This window comes from Crinia signifera, chromosome 5 (genome assembly GCF_055691185.1).
Source record: "Crinia signifera chromosome 5, ASM5569118v1, whole genome shotgun sequence".
Taxonomy (NCBI): domain Eukaryota; kingdom Metazoa; phylum Chordata; class Amphibia; order Anura; family Myobatrachidae; genus Crinia; species Crinia signifera.
The window spans coordinates 191353062-191376407 of NC_139221.1; the positions used below are offsets into that span (position 1 = coordinate 191353062).

A 23346-nucleotide genomic window follows, 5' to 3' on the forward strand; every position below is an offset into this window, starting at 1 on the left:
AAATTTGCTCCCAGATTTATCGGCCCTTATACTATCATACAGAGGATCAATCCTGTGGCGTATAAGTTGAAGTTACCCAAATCTTTACGCATTCCCAACTCGTTTCACATCTCTTTGTTACGTCCTCTCATCCTGAATCGCTTCCATAATTCTTCCCCATCACTACCCAAAGTCCGAACCAGCAGGGGAGTAGAATTCGAGATAAACAAAATCATTGATTCTCGTCGGAGGTATGGGCGTCTCCAATACCTCATTGATTGGAGAGTATATGGTCCTGAGGAGAGGAGTTGGGCAGATGCGGAAGATGTGCATGCCCCCCGTTTACTCAAGATGTTTCATGAAGAGAACCCGTCCAAACCTAAAGGGTGTTCGGTGCCCACCCTAAAAGGGGAGGGTACTGTCACAAACCGTGGGTCTCAGCCCCGTCTGAGACCACGTCCATTACCTTCCCGGTGGTCAGCGTTGAGAGTAAGGCTTCTGGTCGCTGCTGTGTCTGGCGAGATGTCCCATGTTTGGCTGGTGCGGACCCGTGTAATCGACATGCCGGCACGCTGGACTCCGCGCGTCATGGGCGCCGCCATGACACATGCGCTCAGCTGACCAGAAGGTCCAATCCCGCTGCTCAGCCAGGGTAACCTCTGACCAACACACCTGCATACCTCTCAGGTATGTTCACTCTTTCCCTGTACTGATTGGTGCTGCTGCAGCTAGCCAATCAGCACTCAGCAAGGGGGATATATTCCGGTCTCTAATCCTCAGTCATTGCCTTGAACTTGTGTTCATCTGACCCCAGTACCTCCTGTGTTCAGCTGTTTCCAAGGCTCCTGGTTATCCGGTCTCCCCGTGGCCACAAAAGTGGGAGAGGAGGAGGCCGCAGAAGTGGCCGAGGAGGAGGCCGCAGAAGTGGCCGAAGAGGAGGCCGCAGAAGTGGCCGAGTAGGAGGCCGCAGAAGTGGCCGAAGAGGAGGCCGCAGAAGTGGCCCAGGAGGAGGCCATAGAAATGGCGGAGGCCGCAGAAGTGGCCGAAGAGGAGGCCGCAGAAGTGGCCCAGGAGGAGGCCATAGAAATGGCGGAGGCCCCAGAAGTGGCCGAGGAGGAGGCCACAGAAGTGCCAGATGAGGAGGTGGCCGAGGAGTTGGTGGAAGAGGAGGAGCCATGCGAGGTGGTGGAGGAAGCAGTAATTGGTAGGTCAACATAAGGCATCATTAATAATTGGTGGTAGTACTATTTGTTAGGTACCACTGGTGAATCTAGTGTGTTTTACTCAATTAATATTTAATAAACTAAAGTGGGTTACAACAGACACACTTAGGGGTTAGAGGCCCAAGCTGCAAAGGTAGAATCTAGAGCCTCAGGTAGGTGATGCGTTTTGGTTTATGGTGTGCCTTTCTATTTGTTTGGTGAAAGGAAGCGGCTTAGTGCAGCAGCTTCACCTATCTGGCAATGTGACTATGAATCCGGAAGTAAGGGGTAGAGGGACTAGGCTAGCCTTTAAATGTGGTATCCATCCATCCATCCATCCATCCATGTTTCTATCTATCATGCAGTTTAGCTATAAAGCAGTGACATGCAGGTATATATGTATGGCAAAATGTGGCATGTTGTATTGGATGTAGCTTTGAAGTAGATTGGTGGGTGTGTGTGGGTGTGTGTGTGTGTGTTTGTGTGTTTGTGTGTGTGTGTGTGTGTGTGTGTGTGTGTGTGTGTGTGTGTGGGTGTGTGTGGGGGCCTATTTTTAATTTTACCAATACAAACAGTATTGGCTATGTAATTGTTTTAATGTATGAATTCTCATGCTGTAGGTACTTAAGATTGACTGTACAAGGTCAACCTGAATAGCATAATTAATGTTGTTCCCCCTTTAACATGCCCACAGATCCACAGAGGCAAGCCGCCAGATTACGAGGGGCCCTACTCAGGCTGCGGCAGCTCCTTATTGAGATGGTCGCAGAGGTGGAGGCTGTCTGTGACCTGCTTGTTTGAATTTTTTTTGTGTTTTTTACTCTGTTGTAAATTAATAATAAATATTTGTGTTGACAGTTCAAAGTGGTATGTGTGTTATTATTTTATTTAACAGTATAAATATAACTATAAATATATATATTTAAATAATGGTGTTTAGTTATATAAGGTGCAAAATGTATATACATATTCATAGATAACACATGGGCGTAAAGGGGAATGAAAAAACGTTGTGCACTTAGCATGATGAACGGGTTAATGTAAAGTGGTAGTAAAGTGTTTAATGATCAATTAGAGAAATAATAGATGACCATTAAAAACAATCCCTTTTGAATGAGGTTGGCTAATTGCATAAGCTGGTAATGGCACAGATTTGGGTCTTATGAGAATAGTGTTGATTTGTGCGTAAATACTCCGCATCAGTGCATACGGCCAGCTTCCCGTACGTTCTGACGCGGTAAGACCGTGCTTACGCGGTAAGGCCGTGCAGAATCTGTACGTGTCCACCGCACACGCACGGTTTGTATGTCGTCCGTACAAACGCCCTGTTCTTAAAGAGTGAGTCCGTCCGAATGCGGAGGACTCGTGGGCGTTTCTACGGACGTTGCCCGTACGCCACCGCACAGCGTGGCGTGCGGACCGCACCGTAAGAATTCGGGAAAGTACACACCGATCAGAATAAGGGCCCATGTGTTATACTGCTCCATGCATGTGCAAATGGCAAAAGTGTCATTTTAGAAACATTAGGTACGCATAATATAAAAATAGACCAAAGTGCTATAACAAGTCAAAAAATTTGTAACAAACTGAACTTTAAAACCTACTGCCGCACTCACTTGAGGTACGGAGCAGTAGAACACACGGTGCTTGTGGCGCAGATAATCAAAGTACCTTCATGCACACGCAGTGCATAGTGCAGAAGCAGTGGTCCCGGCCCCATTGCTCCGCACCATGCGCCACGTGAGCATGGGCTTTATCTGCGCCACAAGCATCATGTGTCATACTGCTCCATGCATGTGCAAATGGCAAAAGTGTCATTTTAGAAACATTAGGTACGCATAATATAAAAATAGACCAAAGTGCTATAACAAGTCAAAAAATTTGTAACAAACTGAACTTTAAAACCTACTGCCGCACTCACTTGAGGTACGGAGCAGTAGAACACACGGTGCTTGTGGCGCAGATAATCAAAGTACCTTCATGCACACGCGGTGCACAGTGTAGAAGCAGTGGTCCCGGCCCCATTGCTCTGCACCATGCGCCACGTGAGCATGGGCTTTATCTGCGCCACAAGCATCATGTGTCATACTGCTCCATGCATGTGCAAATGTCAAAAGTGTCATTTTAGAAACATTAGGTACGCATAATATAAAAATAGACCAAAGTGCTATAACAAGTCAAAAAAATTGTAACAAACTGAACTTTAAAACCTACTGCCGCACTCACTTGAGGTACGGAGCAGTAGAACACATGGTGCTTGTGGCGCAGATAATCAAAGTACCTTCATGCACACTCGGTGCATAGTGCAGAAGCAGTGGTCCCGGCCCCATTACTCCGCACCATGCGCCACGTGAGCATGGGCTTTATCTGCGCCACAAGCATCATGTGTCATACTGCTCCATACCAACAGGGCAAGAATTGGTTTTACAATTCGCGTGAACTGCTCTCCTGTGAACTCAGGCAATAATGAGGTGTACAGGTGGGTATAGCGGGCTGGAGTTGAAGGTTGTGCGGAGGATGCTTGGACAGGTGGAGAGTGATTTGGCAAAGAGGAAGGGACTGGTAAGGGTGCTGGGGGAGTAGGCCCTGGTGGTTGTTGGCAAGGAAGAAGGCCAGCTATGTTGCATTCAAATGTAAGGCGGTCTAAACGGCCAAAAAACAATAGCTCGCTGCTTATGCGTTCAAAGGCCATTTGCTGGGTAGAACTCAGCTGGCGTAAGCCGTCTGACAAATATTTCCCGAAAGCATCAAATCGGTCGGGAGGCCTACGTAGAACCTGTTCGGCCTGTATCAGTAATTCCTCCTCTGGGTTGGCTATTTTCTTTTCCTTGCGGCGCGATTTTTTACAGGCCTGTTGTGGCGGTGTGGGTGTAGTGGCTATTCCTTGCGATGTTCCTGGAGACTCCGACAATCCAGACAGGTCCAGGGTCGGTGAATGTTCTGTCTCTGCACTGTGTTGCTGTGGAAACAAATACAAAGTTCAATTTATTAATCAAGTTTATTTATTATTTTTACAGTTCCCTACCAGCGTGAAGGATTGGCAAAACATCGCTGCAGAGTTTGAAGATACTTGGAATTTTCCAAATTGTGGAGGAGCCATTGATGGCAAACACGTCCGCATCAACCAGCCTGCACAGAGTGGTTCCTACTACTTCAATTACAAGGGATACTTTAGTATCGTTCTAATGGCTGTGGTTAATGCGAACTACGAGTTCATCTTCCTGGATGTTGGCAGGAATGGGCGTGCTTCGGATGGTGGAACTTTGAAGGATACCAAGTTCTACCAGAGGCTCACCTCCAACACTTCACTTGCCGTCGGTCCAGGAAACCAAACATGGGCTGAATTTTGTGTTCGTGGCAGACGAGGCATTTGCCCTTCATGAGCACATCATGAAGCCATATGCCAAAAGGGGCCTGGACCACGACAAAAGAATTTTCAACTACAGGGCACGGCGGCTTGTGGAGAGTGCGTTTGGTATCCTGGCAAGCCGTTTCCGCATTTTCCATACTGCCATCAACCTGAGGGTGGACAAAATAGACTGGGTCGTCATGGCGTGCTGTGTCCTGCACAATTTACTGCGCCGCAAGGAAAGACCACAAAGGCCTACAGGACCAGCACCACCAGAGGTCCCAGAGGAGCCAAAGGAGGTAGTGCAGATATCCTCCGTGGAAACGCCGGCGCAACAGTATAGGGGGACTACACACGCCATGAAGGTTAGAGACCAGTACAAGGACTATTTTAATGGAGTGGGTGCTGTCCATTGGCAGGAGAACCACATTTAAGACATGTATGGACTGAACCTATTCTCCGGGCCCAAAAAAATAATGAGGCAGGACATGTGTCAATACTGGGTCTGTACTTACCGACAATGGTTGGGAGCTTTCATCCACAGTCTGCAACACCTCATCCCCCTCGCTCTCCACCATGAGGTACAGTCCGGTCCTCTGTGCCTCCTGACTCAGGGTGAATGTTAAGAGATTGTAGTACCACAAGGAGGTTTCATACACGTCGCCGGCTCCGGCACCAGATCTCTTGGTGGTCTGCATTTTCTTATGCTCTTTTAGGAACACAGTGCGGAGATTTTGGATTTTTTTCCGCACCCACTCCGCATTGGCTTCAGGGTGATACGAACGGCTGAAATCAGCCAACTCATCCAGGGCATTTGCTCTTTTAATTTTGTTACTGTAGTCTTTGGACTTCGTCTTCCAAAGACATTCGTACTCCCTGTATTTGTCGATAAATGCTTCGACGAAGTCACGCTCCTTTGCCTGAGCCTGAGACATGTCTATAAGAAAATAGATAAAAAAATTATTTTTTTCAAAATCCTATGATTATAGTTTATATATTGTTAAGACACTTCTTTTATTTCAGGTTCACTTTTGTTAATATCACAATAAAGTTTAAAGTTTCACCAACCAGTTTCCTTTTTATTGTAAACAAGGTGATAGTGTACACAGCTTCATCTATACCAGTGTTGGGCAACCTTGACACTCCTGCTTTAGTTGAACTACACATTCCAGCATGACCTGCTGTGGTTTTGCTATGTACCATTTACCATTTACACACACAGGTATATCACTGCACTGCATTGTGGGCATCAAATGCACTGGGGGGTAATTGGTGCGCAGCTAATGCATTGGTGGCCAGCGGTGGGCAGCTAATGCATTGGTGGCCAGCAGTGGCCAGCTAATGCATTGGTGGCCAGCGGTGGCCAGCTAATGCATTGGTGGGCAGCGGTGGGCAGCTAATGCATTGGTGGCCAGCGGTGGGCAGCTAATGCATTGGTGGGCAGCAGTGGGCAGCTAATGCATTGGTGGGCAGCGGTGGGCAGCTAATGCATTGGTGGGCAGCTAATGCATTGGTGGGCAGCAGTGGGCAGCTAATGCATTGGTGGGCAGCGGTGGGCAGCTAATGCATTGGTGGGCAGCGGTGGGCAGCTAATGCATTGGTGGGCAGCTAATGCATTGGTGGGTAGGGAAGGTCCAAATACCTGTCTTCAATTTGGCTGAGATCCAGGATCCTCCGTCACTGCTATCCTGTACCATCCACGAGTCTCACAAAATGGCTGCGGAGGGAGTGACCAGGAAATGAGTATAAACAAGCAGGATCTGACGACGGTCTGACGAGGCAAGTGCACACGATCATCTCACAATCTGCATACAATCAGCCCCCAATCTGAGGTCGGATTGACAGATCTTTACTGCAGTAGGTAGGATCTTCAATCCGACCTACGACCGGCGGGTACACGCATCGGATCGGAATTGTGGGCTTAAAAGAAACGATTTTGCACCAATTCATAGCAAACGCTCGTACGACCCATCGAAATCTGAGGTTTTTATGCCAAATTGTCCTGGTGTGTACGGCCCCTACTTGATTGCTGCTTTAAAAAAAGGGGAAAACTCTCCCAAAATCTCACACTTTCCGAAACTCTCACCCTATTACATTTGGCCTGGGGTTTCACATTAGTGTTGGTATTGATTTACACATGTATTAATTTTTTGCATAAAGTATTTTTAAATGACCTATGAACCTAAAACTCATATATACACAATGATTACAGAGGGTACTGCTGTCAACATGTAACTAACTACAATAATGGAGAGACACACAGTAGTCATTGGTGTGTGTGGGGCGCAACACACCAAATACCAATGTTATTTTAATTGGAGGTGTGTGTGCGCAAGACAATGGTTGTTGTGCCATTGTGAGCACGTAGGGGGACCATTTATGATTAATGCATTTCCAATGCAATCTGGTAGGAATATTACCACCAAGGATTGCATTTAGAAATGTCATAATTTCCTAAGGATGTTTCATCCATGACAGTGCAGGGACAGGCCTCCAAAGCTTGGTGGGTGTGCGCATGTGTGGTTATGCACTGACCTTTACTGACCACACTGACCCACCGCCACTTCAATCCCGTAGCCATCCCTTACAATGGCCTATTGCAATTTCAGAATGGCAATAGGCCAGGGATGTGAAGTTGGCCTCCCCAATGTTCATACATCCCCAGGTTTGCTAACCCCATAGAAACCTATGGGAGATGTTGGTGCTGGTGGTGAAGGGGGATTGCAGCAGGGATCAAAGATTCATGCTGTGCACCCACATTGATACATTAGGGCCTCACATAATATTTGTGGCTAAACCCCCCAAAATGGTGTTTAATGGGTTTTAGGCACAAATATTGTGTGAACAATGCTCACCATAGTACCTTACATGTGTAATTTACAATACATAACAAATACATAATTTCAACTACATGAGGCACATTGTGTACCGCTAGCCCCATCTTCTGCACCAATTCCTGCAGGCTTGGTGGTGGGTGGAGGGTAGTTGGGTTGTGGGAGAGGGGATGGGCTGGGGAGGGTAGGTAGGTGGTGAAGGCAGGGAGTGGGTAAGGGATTGGTAATGGGTAGGGGATTGGGAGTGGGCAGGGGATTGGGAGTGGGCAGGGGATTGGGAGTGGGCAGGGGATTGGAAGCGCGTAGGTGATTGGAAGCGAGTAGGGGATTGGGAGCGGGTAGGGGATTGGGAGCGGGTAGAGGATTGGAAGCGGGTAGAGGATTGGGAGTGGCTAGGGGTTTGGGAGTGGGTAAGGGTTTGGGAGTGGGTAGGGGTTGGGAATGGGTAGGGGATTGGCCCTCCTGGTCTAGGCCTGATTCCTCCGACTGCCGCCATTCACTTCTTGATCTTTGTCGTGCTGTGTATATTGTGACAAATTGAAGTTTTGGTGTTGTAGGTTAAATCCATGGAGAAAAAAATAAAAAAAAAACATTATAGTTTCACTGCTGTAGACATTAGTCTTTTAAAATTAGCATGCAAAGGTTAGGTGAAAATGTTTAACATTTAAGAACCCACACACACTTCCACTCACACTCACAATCCCAGTCAGCACTCACTCACACTCAATCACACACACTCACTCACACTCACTCTCACTTTCACTGTACCAATCTCACACTAATACAAACATTCTGCCTAACATGGGCAAATAAGAACAAACGCATTGTAGCAAAAAAACAGCGATTATATGTTCAATGCAAAAATACTCACAGCGTGGAATGCTGTGCCTGAGGTGCTGGAGGAGGGCCAGCTGGTGCCTCCTTAGGTCTGACCAGCGGAGCTCAAGTAGCGCCAGGATCCTCCGCACTCCTGTCTTTGAGATTATTCTGCGCCGGGTCGCAAAGTAGGCCCGGCGCTTGTCCCTGTTAGATATGTAGGGCCCACCCAACCCTGCGCTTGTCCCTGTTAGATATATAGGGCCCACCCCAGCCTTTGCTCCATCACAGCCACCAGAGCCAACAGTTTAGGCTGGGAGAAAGGTGCTGCCCTCTGGGTAGACATATTGGCAATGGTGCATTAAACAAATGCAGGGACATATATTAATAATGCTGTTCTCTGGTTGGTTGTTAACATTCTTATTTGGTATAAACTTTATTGATAACAGGAGTGAGGAAGCTGGAAACATGGCAGACATCACACACCTCAGGATTCTGTTGAAAGCAGGCTGGGATATCCCAGCAAGTACTGCCACTACTTGCTGGAATGAACCTGAGGTGCAGAAATGCAACACCGCCAACACCTGGGTGAGTGGCGTTACTGCTGTCTTGAGCCTGTGATGAGCTTGTAGATCACTCTCAATTAAAGAGAGAGTCTCTAGAATAAGTGTGGCGCGCGCAGCGAGCCACCGAGCCCGAAGCGTGGCGAGCGCAGCAAGCCCCGCGAGGGGACGCGGACAGCTGTGAAGCCCGTGAGGGGACGCGTATACCTGTATACCAGCTGCGCTCGCCACGCTTCGTGCTCGGTGGCTCGCTGCGCTCGCCACACTTTCTATTCTCAACTCCACGCCGACGTGGATAGTGGGGGTATGAAAAGGTCGTAGGACGCGAACCGCCGCCCCTCGCGGGCTCGCTGCGCTCGCCACGCTTCGGGTTGATGTTGATCGTGGGGTGGCGTTAACAATTGTGGGGGCCATTTCACACTTCAGGGTGCCTATTTGGCCTCTGTGGGCCATTTAACATTGTTCCCTATGCAAAATCGGGTCAATTGGGACATTGAACAGGAAAATCGGGTCAATTGGGACATTTAACATTGTTCCCTATGGGAAATCGCGGTCATCGCGTCGGTCGTATCGCATGCGATTTTTTAGTGCATGCGATGCCCGCGATGGCCGCGATGGGCGCCCATCTAGGTAAAGAGTACCAAGAAAATGCCCAGTGGCGTAACTATAGTCCCGCAGCCCCCGCGGTGGCGGGGAGGCGCTAGGCAGGTGTGGGCGCCTGGGGGGTCTGCGGGACTATAGTTACCACCTGGTCCCGGCTCCTGCCCTCCCCCTCCTTACCCCATTGCCGCCGGCGCCGCTGCCTCTAACCCGACACGCAGATCTGTGTCGGGTGACGGGCGGTCCTCGGCTCCGGCTGCAGTGCTAATATAATAAGAGACACTCGGAAAATGGCTGCCCCCATAATGCTGTATGGGGGCAGCCATTTTCCGAGTGTCTGTTATTATATTAGCACTGCAGCCGGAGTCGGGGACCGCCCGTCACCCGACACAGATCTGCGTGTCGGGTTAGAGGCAGAAGCACCGGCGGCAATGGGGACGGGTAAGGAGGGGGTTAATATTTCAGGGGGGGCGCCCGAAATGTCCGGCGGGGGGGCGCAAAAAAAGTAGTTACGCCTCTGGGCATGCCATATACATAGGCCCATTACATGTGTTAGCCATATCATCAGCTAATTTGATGTGCTGTGATGTTGGTGGTTTCATAATCTGGCATGGATTTCTTTATGGTACAGTACTGCAATATACCACCAACACACACAAATACATATGCAGAAGCACTACTATCTGTCACTTCAACAAATAAGTCCATCTCCAACATATAAATTTGGCCTGTGTTAATTTTTTCCATTTCAAGCATGCGTAATTTCCATCGTGATTAACGCTGGAATGTCGCCGGAATTTACACCGGGCTTTTTTTCCACGGCGTGAACGTTGAATGTTCTCCGTGGGAGGATGAGCAAAGGGTTGCTTGAGGGGTATTTATACAGGTCCTAACAAAAGTCCCCTTTGCTGCTAACATGTCTGGTTCAGACTCAGAATCACCTATATCAGACCCAGAGCTGATCCAAGCCAAACTGGCCTCAATGACCTCCAATGGTAGGCAGAGGCCCAATAAGGACCTGAGGAATGAGGGCAAAGTAGCACCTCACAGGCAGGACAACCTATGGCATCAACAGAATCATCAGGATCAGAGCAGGTGCCTTCCCAAGAGAGAAGTCATGCCAGCACTGGCAGTTCATCACAAACTAATCTTGGCAGTCAGATGAGAACAGGACCAAAGAAAAAGAAGAATAAGGCATTCCAAGAGGAGGAACTCGCAATATTGGTACCCCGAGCACTGGAGTGGATAGAGTTTGCAAACAAGAGGTTGACGCCCACAATGAAGGACAAAATATGGTATGAAATAAGGGAGGAGATAAATAAGGTGGCACCACAACATCATGATATGGATCGTGTGAAGTGAAGGCAAGTGTGTGTTTGTCGTTATGTATTTTTTGTGTGTCAAAAAACAAAACAGCAGTATGTCAGGTGTACCTGACAATTGTGTATCTGGTGGTATAGAGTAGGTAAATGTTGAGTTGTGTGCAACACAGAAAAGAGGGGTGTGATGGAGCTACAGTACTGAGCATTGTAGTGTCCATCGCAAAAATCTGGATATGGGATGTTTAGTAAGCTATACAGGATAAATTAAGCATCCCTTGTTTTTAATAAACACACTAATAGATTAGTATAGACATAATTATGACACCTTACTTACAATGCCCATAGCCGGTACCCAGCAGCAGCGGGATCTTTCGCAAATGCAGTATGCGTTCCATAACAGTGAACCGCACGCTGCCGGAACAGTGTCATCAGGCAAAGCAAGCCTCCCACCTGGGATGTAATACGCGTCACTGAGACGCTTTTTGCATACCACACTCTCTATATTACTGTATGTCTCAAATTAGCAACTATCCATAACATCTAAATTTAAGTGCACATAAAAGAAACAAGTCATCACATCATACTTAGGGCTTAAGCTGCATATATGTAAAATAAAAAAAATTGTTTCTGAAGCATATGGTAGCCATGGTAACCAGCTGCATAGGTATTTCCTGGTTCACCAATAGAGTGCAACATACAGTATAAGAAACCAGCATAGAAAATACAGAATATAATATCTAAACAACATATATATATAATATTTAAAAAAGACCTTATGCCTAATGCCACCAGTCGCTCTCAGTACTATGAAAAAACATTGTTTTGGTTTTTTCATTTTATATCCGCATGTGGGATGTACAGTAAAACACTTAGATTGTTTTTTCTTTTTTACGAATAGCCAATTCCCTCCGGGTCAGAGGTTGAAAGTCAGTTATGTACCATTGATTGCCACACCTGTCATAACAGTATAGGGGCAGATGTATTAAGCTTTTACAAGAGATAAATCCAAGGGTGATAAGGAGAGATAAATGCCCAGCCAATCACCTGCTAACTGTCATGTTACAGGCTGTGTTTGAAAAAAAGTCAGTAAGGAGCTGATTGGCTGGACGTTTATCTCTCCTTATCACCCTTGCATTTATCTCTTGTTAAGGCTTAATACATCTGCCCCATAGAGAGGTGATTCACCTCATTCAGGCCTTTTGGTGCCAAGGTTTCCAACCTGTGTTTCCACCTTGCTTCTGCTTTCAGCAGAGTAAGTCCTCTATCACCACCCCTGGGTGGAGGTGGGATCCAATCAATGATAATTCCTCTCAAAGCCGAAATCTGATGCTGACATTTCAGAAAATGAGAGGCTACAGGTTTATCGGTCACTCACGTTTCATAGGCCAACCGAATTGATGACCTGTACTGGGCGACTCTCTCTCTATATGTCCCGATTGTCTTCCCAACGTATAGGAGCCCGCACGGACGCAATTTTAAGATCTCTTATTGCGGGCAGATATGAGACCAGATGATGGACTGAAGAGAAACTGGTTGAGCCAGGCGAAAGGCTGTTATCGGTGCCTGGGCTGTACAGCCTGTAGAGCCCCAAAGTGGGAAAAAGATCTATTTGAGATACAGACTAACCTGCCAACTTGACCATATCGTCTATTTTCTCACCTGTCCGTGCGGGCTCCTATACGTTGGGAAGTATATATATCTTATATATACAGCTGTGTTCATAAGTTTACATTCACTAGCAGAATTTGTGATTTTCTGGCCATTTGTCAGAGAATATGAATGATAATTCATAAACTTTTCTTTCACTCATGGATAGTGGTTGGGTGAAGCCATTTATTGTCAAACAACTGTTTTTACAGTTTATAGAAACTACCCAAATGACCCTTATCAAAAGTTAACATACTCTGGAGATTTTGGCCTCATAACATGCACACAAGTTGACACAAATGGGTTTGAATGGCAATCAAAGGTAACCATCCTAATCTGTGATCTGTTTGTTTGTAATCAGTGTGTGTGTATAAAAGGTCAGTGAGATTCTGGACTCCTGAAAAACCCTTGCATCTTTCGTCCAGTGCTGCACTGATGTGTCTGGGGAAAGCAAAATAATTGTCAAAGGATCTGCTGGAAAATGTAATTGAACTGTATAAAACAGGAAAGGGATAAAAAGATATCCAAGCAATTGAGAATGCCAATCAGCAGTTTTCAAACTCTAATTAAGAAGTATAAAATGAGGGATTCTGCGGAAACCAAATCATGGTCAGGTAGACCAACAAAAAATTAATTCACAACTGCCAGGAAAATTGTTTGGGGTGCAAAGAAAAATCCACAAATAACTTTGTGAAATACAGGACTCTCTGAAAAAAAGTGGTGTGGTTGTTTCAAGATGCACAATAAGAAGGCGTTTGAAGAAAAATGGGCTGCATGGTCGAGTCGCCAGAAGAAAGCCATGACTATGCAAATGCAACAAAGCATCCCGCTTACAATACTCCAAAAAGCACAGAGACAAGCATCAAAACTTTTGGAACAAAGTCATTTAGAGTGAGACCAAAAATGAACTTTTTGCCCACAACCATAAACATTACATTTGGAGAGGAGTCAACAAGATATATGATGAAAGGTACACCATTCCTACTGTGAAACATGGAGGTGGATCACTATTTTTGGGGGGGGGATGTGTGAGCTACAAAGGCACTGGAAACTTGGTCAAAATTTATGGCAAGATGAATGCAGCATGTTATCAGAAAATACTGGAGGAAAATTTGCACTACTCAGCCCAGAAGCTGCACATGGGACGTACTTGGACGTTCGAAAATGACAATGATCCAAAACACATGTCACTGGCTACAGCAGAATATAGTGCAGGTTCTGGAGTGGCCATCTCAGTCTCCTGACCTCAATATCATTGAGCCACTCTGGGGAGATCTCAAAAGTGCAGTTTGTGCAAGACAGCCCAATAACTTACAGGAACTGGAGGCTTTCCACGCAGGACTTCCGGGTCCGGCTATCCCAGGCACCCCCACGAAAACGTCACACTTCCGTTACCCGGGCGACGAAGCTCCACCTGTACAAACAAGCAAAAATTTATAAACATGCAAAGTATATATCAAAAGTCATATACCAAATTATGATAAAACCAGTGATCAGCATATAGAACATTTATACAAAATAACGCAGAGAGTCAGTAATTTGTGGCACATAATTGGGGAAGAGATCAGTCTAATTAATAAACATATTTAAATTCAGGTGATCATTAAGCCCTTTTGGTTTAATGGTATCCAGAACAAATATCCATTTGGATTCACACTGCAATAAAACTTTATGTCTATCACCCCTTCTTTTATTTTCTGGCACATGGTCAATAATTATGTGTTTAAAATTAGACAAGTTATGTTTTTGTTCCGCAAAATGCCTCGCAAGAGGCTGGTCGGAAGGTTTTCCTGCCGATGCTGCCCTTATTGAAGTCCGATGCATCGCCATTCGCTCCTTAAAGGTGCGAATGGTCTTACCGATGTAGCAAAGCCCACACGGGCATTTAACTATATATATATACTACATAGGTACTTGAACAGGTTAAAGCATAGCGAATAGTATATTTCTTGCCCAAAGGTGGTAGAAATATTTAGAAGCCACCATATGTTGGCACATAGTGCACACAATGCATTTATGGCAACCTGGGTCTCGTTTACAAACTCTGGTATCAATGTTCACAAATTCGCTAACATCTGTATGGACTAGCCAATCTCTGATGCTTTTGCCTTTCTATTGAATGATTCTATTGGCCGCCTAGCGGCCAATCAGGAGCCGACTTTCTCGGCTCCTGATTGGCCGCTAGGCGGCCAATAGAATCATTCGGAGGAAAGGCGCGGAAGATGAACATCTCTGCGCCTCTCCAGTCCGTGAGCGGGTACCAGCCGGGAGCAGCGCGTCTGCCGGAGAAGATGCCGAGGTCGTCGCCGGGGACCAGGTGAGTAGGATTTCCTTCCTTAGGAACCCCTTTTGGACTACTTCGGATCCTAGACCCCGGAGACATCAGCCCTGGAGCCCAGGACCCCGGACCAGCCCCGGAACCAGGACCAAGGCCCCGGAACCGGACTCTTCTGTCCAGGAGCCCCGGACCCCGGATCCAGGGACCGACCTACGGGCTCAAGGTAGGTAAGAATCAGTGTGTGTGTTATGTGTGTATTCAACTTTTATTTTTCAGGGTGTCAGTGTGTTTTCTTTAACTATTTTTTGTACTGTAGAACTACAAGTGCCAGCGGGCCCTTTAATGCCCCGCATGCTGGGACTTGTGGTTCTCCAAGTCAGGGGGATAATGCTTTGGCCGCGGGACCTTATATAATAAGTGTCCCCCGGCTGTGGCATTACCCTGCTGGCTGGTTGGGTCTGGTGCTGGTTCTTAAAATACGGGGGACCCCTAGTCATTTTGTCCCCCGTATTTCGGGAACCAGCGCCGGACCTTGAGCCTGGTGCTGGTTTCATTAAATCAAGGGGACCCCTATTTGTCTGGGACCCTGATTTTATGTAACCAGCACCGGCTCAATGAGCCCGGGGCTGGTTATGCTCTGGCGGGGGACCCCGCGCTGTTTTTTTTTATTTTAAATTGCGATTTCCTGCAAACGTGCGATTTTCAGACCTGAAAATCGCACATTTTCAGGACTAAAGAAATCGCACCTATTCGCACTATTTGGCCCGTTTTTCGCATCTCGTTAAATATGCGAAAAACAGGCCAATCTTGTGATTTTCAAAAGTGCGATGTGGTGCGATATAAAAACATGCGCATTTATCTCAATCCATAGAATGTCACCCCTTGTCTCTCACTTCACGGTTAACCCCTTCATGACAGAGCCAGTTTGTGCCTTCATGACAGAGCCCTTTTTTTTCAAATCTGACATGTCTCACTTAAGTGGGGATAACTTTTTTTTGCTTTTACTTATCCCAGTGATTTTGAGATTGTTTTCTCGTGACACATTGTACTTCAAGTTAGTGGTAAATTTTGGTCGATACAGTCTGTGTTTTTTTGTGAAAAATACCAAAATATCGTGAAAAAATGGAAAATTTAGCAATATGCAAAATGTCACATTTTCTGCTTGTGAGACAAATAATCATACCACTCAAAATAGTTAATAACTAACAAAGACCATATGTCTACTTTATGTTGCAATCATTATTTCAACTTCCTTTTAATTTTTTTGGACACTAGGAGGCTTCAGATATGACTAGCAAATTCTCAAATTTTCAAGAAAATTTCAAACACTGATTTTTTTAGGGACCAGTTCAGTTCTGATGTGACTTTGAGGGACTTGTATGTGAGACACCCCCATAAATGATGCCATTTCAAAAACTGCACCCCTCACAGTATTCAAAACAGCATTTTGGAAGTTTGTTAACCCTTTAGGTGTTTCACAGGAATTAAAACAAAGTGTAGGTGAAATTTCAAAATTTCTTTTTTTTTGCAGAGTTTCAATTTTAATACATTTTTCTAACGAATACAGTAGATTTTACTAGAGAAATGTGACTAAAAATTGATTCCCCCAATTCTTTTGTTTTCAAAAATATCCTATATGTGGCCCTAGTGTGCACGTTGACCAAACCACAGGCTTCATAATAGAAGGAGCACCTACTTGATTTTGGAGCCTCCTTTTTATGAGATTTTTTTTTAGGCACCATGTAGGTTTCTAGGCACCATAAGTGCTAAAAGTTAGGAACCTCCCCCACAAGTCACCCCATTTTTCAATCTACACCCCTCAGGGAATTCATCTAGGGGTATAGTGTACATTTCAAACCCCCAGGGGTTTCACCAATTTTGGTACAACTGGGATGTGAAAATGGAAAATTACATTTTTTTACACAAACATGCAGTTCTGGCTCAAAATGTTTCATTTTCACAAGGAATGAAGGAGACAAAGCACCCCAAAATCTGTGCCCCAATTTCTCCCGAGTACGGCAATGCCTCACATGTGACCAAAAAATACCAGTTGGGCGCATGGCAGGACTCAGAAGGGAAGGAGTGATTTTTGGATTTTGCAGCACAGATTTTGGTGGAATAAATGGTGGGTGCTATGTTGCACCAATACAGTGGAACCCCCCCACAAGTCACCCCATTTTGCAAAGTAAACCCCTCAGGGAATTCATCTAGGGGTATAGTGTACATTTCAAACCCCCAGGGGTTTCACCAATTTTGGTACAACTGGGCAGTGAAAATGAAAAATTAAATTTTTTTACACAAAAATGCAGTTCTGGCTCAAAATTTTTCATTTTCACAAGGAATGAAGGAGACAAAGCACCCCAAAATCTGTGCCCCAATTTCTCCCGAGTACGGCAATGCCTCACATGTGACCAAAAAATACCAGTTGGGCGCATGGCAGGACTCAGAAGGGAAGGAGTGATTTTTGGATTTGGCAGCACAGATTTTGGTGGAATGAATGGTGGGTGCCATGTTGCATTAGCAAGACTCCCAAAGCACCAATACAGTGGAACCCCCCCACAAGTCACCCCATTTTGCAAAGTACACCCCTCAGGGAATTCATCTAGGGGTATAGTGTACATTTCAAACCCCCATGGGTTTCACCAATTTTGATACAACTGGGCAGTGAAAATGAAAAATTAAATTTTTTTACACAAAAATGCAGTTCTGGCTCAAAATTTTTCATTTTCACAAGGAATGAAGGAGACAAAGCACCCCAAAATCTGTGCCCCAATTTCTCCCGAGTATGGCAATGCCTCACATGTGACCAAAAAATACCAGTTGGGCGCATGGCAGGACTCAGAAGGGAAGGAGTGATTTTTGGATTTGGCAGCACAGATTTTGGTGGAATGAATGGTGGGTGCCATGTTGCATTAGCAAGACTCCCAAAGCACCAATACAGTGGAACCCCCCCACAAGTCACCCCATTTTGCAAAGTACACCCCTCAGGGAATTCATCTAGGGGTATAGTGTACATTTCAAACCCCCAGGGGTTTCACCAATTTTGGTACAACTGGGCAGTGAAAATGAAAAATTACATTTTTTTACACAAAAATGCAGTTCTGGCTCAAAATTTTTCATTTTCACAAGGAATGAAGGAGACAAAGCACCCCAAAATCTGTGCCCCAATTTCTCCCGAGTACGGCAATGCCTCACATGTGACCAAAAAATACCAGTTGGGCGCATGGCAGGACTCAGAAGGGAAGGAGTGATTTTTGGATTTGGCAGCACAGATTTTGGTGGAATGAATGGTGGGTGCCATGTTGCATTAGCAAGACTCCCAAAGCACCAATACAGTGGAACCCCCCCACAAGTCACCCCATTTTGCAAAGTACACCCCTCAGGGAATTCATCTAGGGGTATAGTGTACATTTCAAACCCCCAGGGGTTTCACCAATTTTGGTACAACTGGGCAGTGAAAATGAAAAATTACATTTTTTTACACAAAAATGCAGTTCTGGCTCAAAATTTTTCATTTTCACAAGGAATGAAGGAGACAAAGCACCCCAAAATCTGTGCCCCAATTTCTCCCGAGTACGGCAATGCCTCACATGTGACCAAAAAATACCAGTTGGGCGCATGGCAGGACTCAGAAGGGAAGGAGTGATTTTTGGATTTGGCAGCACAGATTTTGGTGGAATGAATGGTGGGTGCCATGTTGCATTAGCAAGACTCCCAAAGCACCAATACAGTGGAACCCCCCCACAAGTCACCCCATTTTGCAAAGTACACCCCTCAGGGAATTCATCTAGGGGTATAGTGTACATTTCAAACCCCCAGGGGTTTCACCAATTTTGATACAACTGGGCAGTGAAAATGAAAAATTAAATTTTTTTACACAAAAATGCAGTTCTGGCTCAAAATTTTTCATTTTCACAAGGAATGAAGGAGACAAAGCACCCCAAAATCTGTGTCCCAATTTCTCCCGAGTACGGCAATGCCTCACATGTGACCAAAAAATAACAGTTGGGCGCATGTCAGGACTCAGAAGGGAAGGAGTGATTTTTGGATTTGGCAGCACAGATTTTGGTGGAATGAATGGTGGGTGCCATGTTGCATTAGCAAGACTCCCAAAGCACCAATACAGTGGAACCCCCCACAAGTCACCCCATTTTGCAAAGTACACCCCTCAGGGAATTCATCTAGGGGTATAGTGTACATTTCAAACCCCCAGGGGTTTCACCAATTTTGATACAACTGGGCAGTGAAAATGAAAAATTACATTTTTTTACACAAAAATGCAGTTCTGGCTCAAAATTTTTCATTTTCACAAGGAATGAAGGAGACAAAGCACCCCAAAATCTGTGCCCCAATTTCTCCCGAGTACGGCAATGCCTCACATGTGACCAAAAAATACCAGTTGGGCGCATGGCAGGACACAGAAGGGAAGGAGTGATTTTTGGATTTTGCAGCACAGATTTTGGTGGAATAAATGGTGGGTGCTATGTTGCACCAATACAGTGGAACCCCCCCACAAGTCACCCCATTTTGCAAAGTACACCCCTCAGGGAATTCATCTAGGGGTATAGTGTACATTTCAAACCCCCAGGGGTTTCACCAATTTTGGTACAACTGGGCTGTGAAAATGAAAAATTACATTTTTTTACACAAAAATGTACTTCTGGCTCAAAATTTTTCATTTTCACAAGGAATGAAGGAGACAAAGCACCCCAAAATCTGTGCCCCCATTTCTCCAGAGTACGGCAATGCCTCACATGTGACCAAAAAATACCAGTTGGGTGCATGGCAGGACTCAGAAGGGAAGGAGTGATTTTTGGATTTTGGAGCACAGATTTTGGTGGAATGAATGGTGGGTGCTATGTTGCATTACCAATACAGTGGAACCCCCCCACAAGTGACCCCATTTTGCAAACTACACCCCTCAGGGAATTCATCTAGGGGTATAGTGTACATTTCAAACCCCCAGGGGTTTCACCAATTTTGATACAACTGGGCAGTGAAAATGAAAAATTACATTTTTTTACACAAAAATGCAGTTCTGGCTCAAAATTTTTCATTTTCACAAGGAATGAAGGAGACAAAGCACCCCAAAATCTGTGCCCCCATTTCTCCAGAGTACGGCAATGCCTCACATGTGACCAAAAAATACCAGTTGGGTGCATGACAGGACTCAGAAGGGAAGGAGTGATTTTTGGATTTTGCAGCTCAGATTCTGGTGGAATGAATGGTGGGTGCTATGTGGCATTAGCAAGACCCCCGAAGCACGGTGAAATGATGAACCTAATAATCCATAGATGTGTGGTATATTTTGAAACACTCCTTTATACATAGGCCGGGTTTGTCGGGGCAAGTTTCACAGTGGAAAATAGTTTCCTTTCTTATTCCCTTTTTATAGCAAACTTTGCACCTTTTTTGTGTCCTGCCCTTTCTTGCAGTGGAGGGGATTTCGTTGGGAAAATGCTGCCCTGGTACAATACGGGGGCCAGTACTAGAAGTACTGGGGCCCTCTGCCTGCTGGTTCCCAAATATTAGGCCCTTTATGACTTCCTCTTGAAAGTGCATAAATGTCCCCCTCTGGCCGGTAGAACGGAATAGCACGTAAGCGTTATACAGTGCCATCTGGATGATATACACGGCCAGCTTCTTGTACCAGATATTTGTTTTCCGCAGGGCACTGTACGGCTTCAGTACTTGATCTGAAAGATCCACTCCGCCCATGTACTTATTGTAATCTAGGATACAATTTGGTTTTGAGGTGTGGGTACTGGTACCTCGTACAGGGATGGAGGTGGTACTGTCTCCATGAATTGTTGTCAGTATAAGGACATCCCTCTTGTCCTTATATTTGACCAACAACATATTTTCGGTGCATATTCCCCTGCTTTCACCCCTTCTCATTACTTGGGCAATGTGCGTTTTTGGGAGGCCTCTTTGGTTCTTACGCACAGTACCGCAAGCTGCTGTACCTCTTGAACCAAGGGCCTTAAACAGGGGGATGCTGGTGTAAAAGTTATCCACATAGAGGTGATAACCCTTATCCAGGAAGGGGTGCATTAAATCCCAGACAATTTTTCCACTAACACCTACGAGGGAGGGGGGGCATTCTGGCGGTTCAATTCTTGAATCCTTCCCTTCATATACCCTAAACTTGTGGGTGTACCCTGTGGTGCTTTCACACAGCTTATACATTTTTATGCCATACCTTGCCCTCTTACTGGGAAGGTACTGGCGGAATTTAACCCTTCCTTTAAAATGTATAAGGGACTCGTCGATGCTAATACATTTATCAGGGATGTATAGCTCTGCAAATTTGGCACTGAAATGATCAATGACCGGCCTGACTTTGAATAGCCGGTCAAAGGTGGGATCATCTCTGGGTGGGCACTGTGCATTATCGGTGTAATGTATAAATTTATGGATTGCCTCAAAACGAGTCCGAGTCATGGCCATACGGTAAAATGGGGTGCTGTACAGAACATCTGTACTCCAATATTGCCTAATTTGTGGCTTTTTTACTATGCCCATATGAAACACCAGACCCCAAAACGTCATCATCTCTACTGCATCTACAGGGGTCCACCTAGCAACTGATGACGTGGGGTTTTGAGCAATAAACTGCTGGGCATATAAATTAGTTTGGTCCACCATTAAATTTATAAAATCATCAGAGAAAAATAATTTGAAAAAGTCAATTTCTCTGAGACCTGTGGAATCAAATTGGATTCCTGGCATGGCCAAAAACTCAGGAACCTGGGGCTCAAAATTGTCTGGTGGTGGGGTCCATACGAGATCAATTATTGGGGGGGGGGGTCTCAGCTGCTCTACGGGGGCGTCTTTGAGGGGGTCCCTCATCACCAGAGGAGGAAGAGGAGCTTAAGACGAATCCTTCAAATTCCCCGCTTGCCTCACTGGCTGTGTCAGAATCAGAAGCAAGCATGGCATATGCCTCCTCCACTGAATACATTCTTCTGGATAACTGGGATGACATTTGGGATGACATTTGGGATGACATTTTTATTTTTGTGTTACTGGTAGTGAAATGTTTCAACACGTGTATAGTGTAGGGGGGGGGTACAAACTTTATTTCAACCCGGGGGGTATGTAGTGTGTTGTGTGTATGTAGTGCAGAACAAAAAAAATACTTTATACAAAAAAAAAAAAAATGAAGGGGTTAAAAAAAAAAAAATTGAAGGGGTTAAAAAAAAAAAAATTGAAGGGGTTAAAAAAACAAAAAAAAAGGTCCTGCGCCAAAAATTGTGCACAGATGTTGGTCAGTAACGTCTGTCACTGAACAGCGCTCAAAGGCAACAGGAATTTGATCAAAAAAAAAAAAATAGATCAACCCTGTGCCGAAAAAGCTGATCAGTGATGTACGTCACTGATCAGCGCACAGTGGCCACAGGACACCCACAAAATCACAGTGTGTGTAAAAAAAAAATTAAAAAAAGACCACACAGCACCCACAAAAAAAAAAAAAAAGGTGATCAGTGATGCGACACTGATTACCAGTGAGGGGCAGCAGGTGCACAACCTTTGGTGCAACTGGCAGCAACTGACAGGTATATATAAAAAAAAAAACCTCTGCACCCCCAAAAAGTTGCTGATCACCTCAGATATAGTGATCAGCACAAAAGGCGGGGGTAGCAGACACAAAATATACACTCTCTATCACTCTCTGTCACTATCTCTCTCTATCTCTCACTATCTATCACTATCTATCACTATCTATCACACTGCAGCAGCAGCACTGACAGTTATATGTATAAAAAAAAACCTGCACCCCCAAAAAGGGGGGGTAGCAGACACAAAATATACACTCTCTATCACTCTCTGTCACTATCTCTCTCTATCTCTCTATCTCTCACTATCTATCACTATCTATCACTATGACACTGCAGCAGCAGCACTGACAGTTATATATATAAAAAAAAAACCTGCACCCCCAAAAAAGGGGGGGTAGCAGACACAAATCTCTCTATCTCTCACTATCTATTACTATCTATCACTATCTCTCACTATCTATCACTATCTATCACTATGACACTGCAGCAGCAGCGACAGTTATTTATATATAAAAAACCCCTGCACCCCCAAAAAGGGGGGGTAGCAGACACAAAATATAGCTCTCTCTGTCACTATCTCTCTCTATCTCTCTCTCTCTATCTCTCTATCTCTCTATCACACTGCAGCAGCAGCAGGAAGTCTCAGGAAGTCAGATCCAGGAAGCGTCCAGCACGCTACAAGCAGTGATCAAGTGATCAGGTAAGGTATTTGCAAGGATCAGGTAAGTATTAGCAAGGATCAGGTCAGTATCACGGCAGATAGGCACGGTGACCGCTCTGCACGCTACTCCAGACCGGAATGGCGTCTGCAGCGCAGTCACCGTTAGTTTAAATGTCGCGCCTTGGCTGTGATTGGTCCGTGGGTCCCACGGACCAATCACAGCCTTGGGGGCAGGTGGGGTGAGGGTGGGGTGAGGTGTCATCGTCACCGATGACCCCCTCATGCCCCCTGACTCCCGGCGGTGATTGACACCTGTGTTACCAAGCGTCTGATTCGCTGGTAACACAGGAAAACGCTGTGAATGGCTGTTCACACTGAACAGCCAATCACAGCGATCGCCGACGGGGGGGCGACATCGCAGCCCCCCCTGGGCATGCAGGGACATGTCTGCTGTCAGGGACAGCAGACATCGTCCCTCTGTCACTGCGTCTCGAGACGCAGTGACAGTTTAAAGTCATGACGTATATATACGT

The 23346-nt window shown here is 45.6% G+C and overlaps 1 long non-coding RNA gene across 1 annotated transcript; it reads left to right on the forward strand.

The window, feature by feature from the left end:
* The first annotated feature begins 864 nt into the window (after positions 1–864).
* Positions 865–2011, forward strand: LOC146079621 (uncharacterized). The gene is made up of 2 exons (XR_014474654.1): positions 865–1183; positions 1876–2011. It is a non-coding gene; the product is annotated as an uncharacterized LOC146079621 (long non-coding RNA).
* Positions 2012–23346: the final 21335 nt, after the last annotated feature.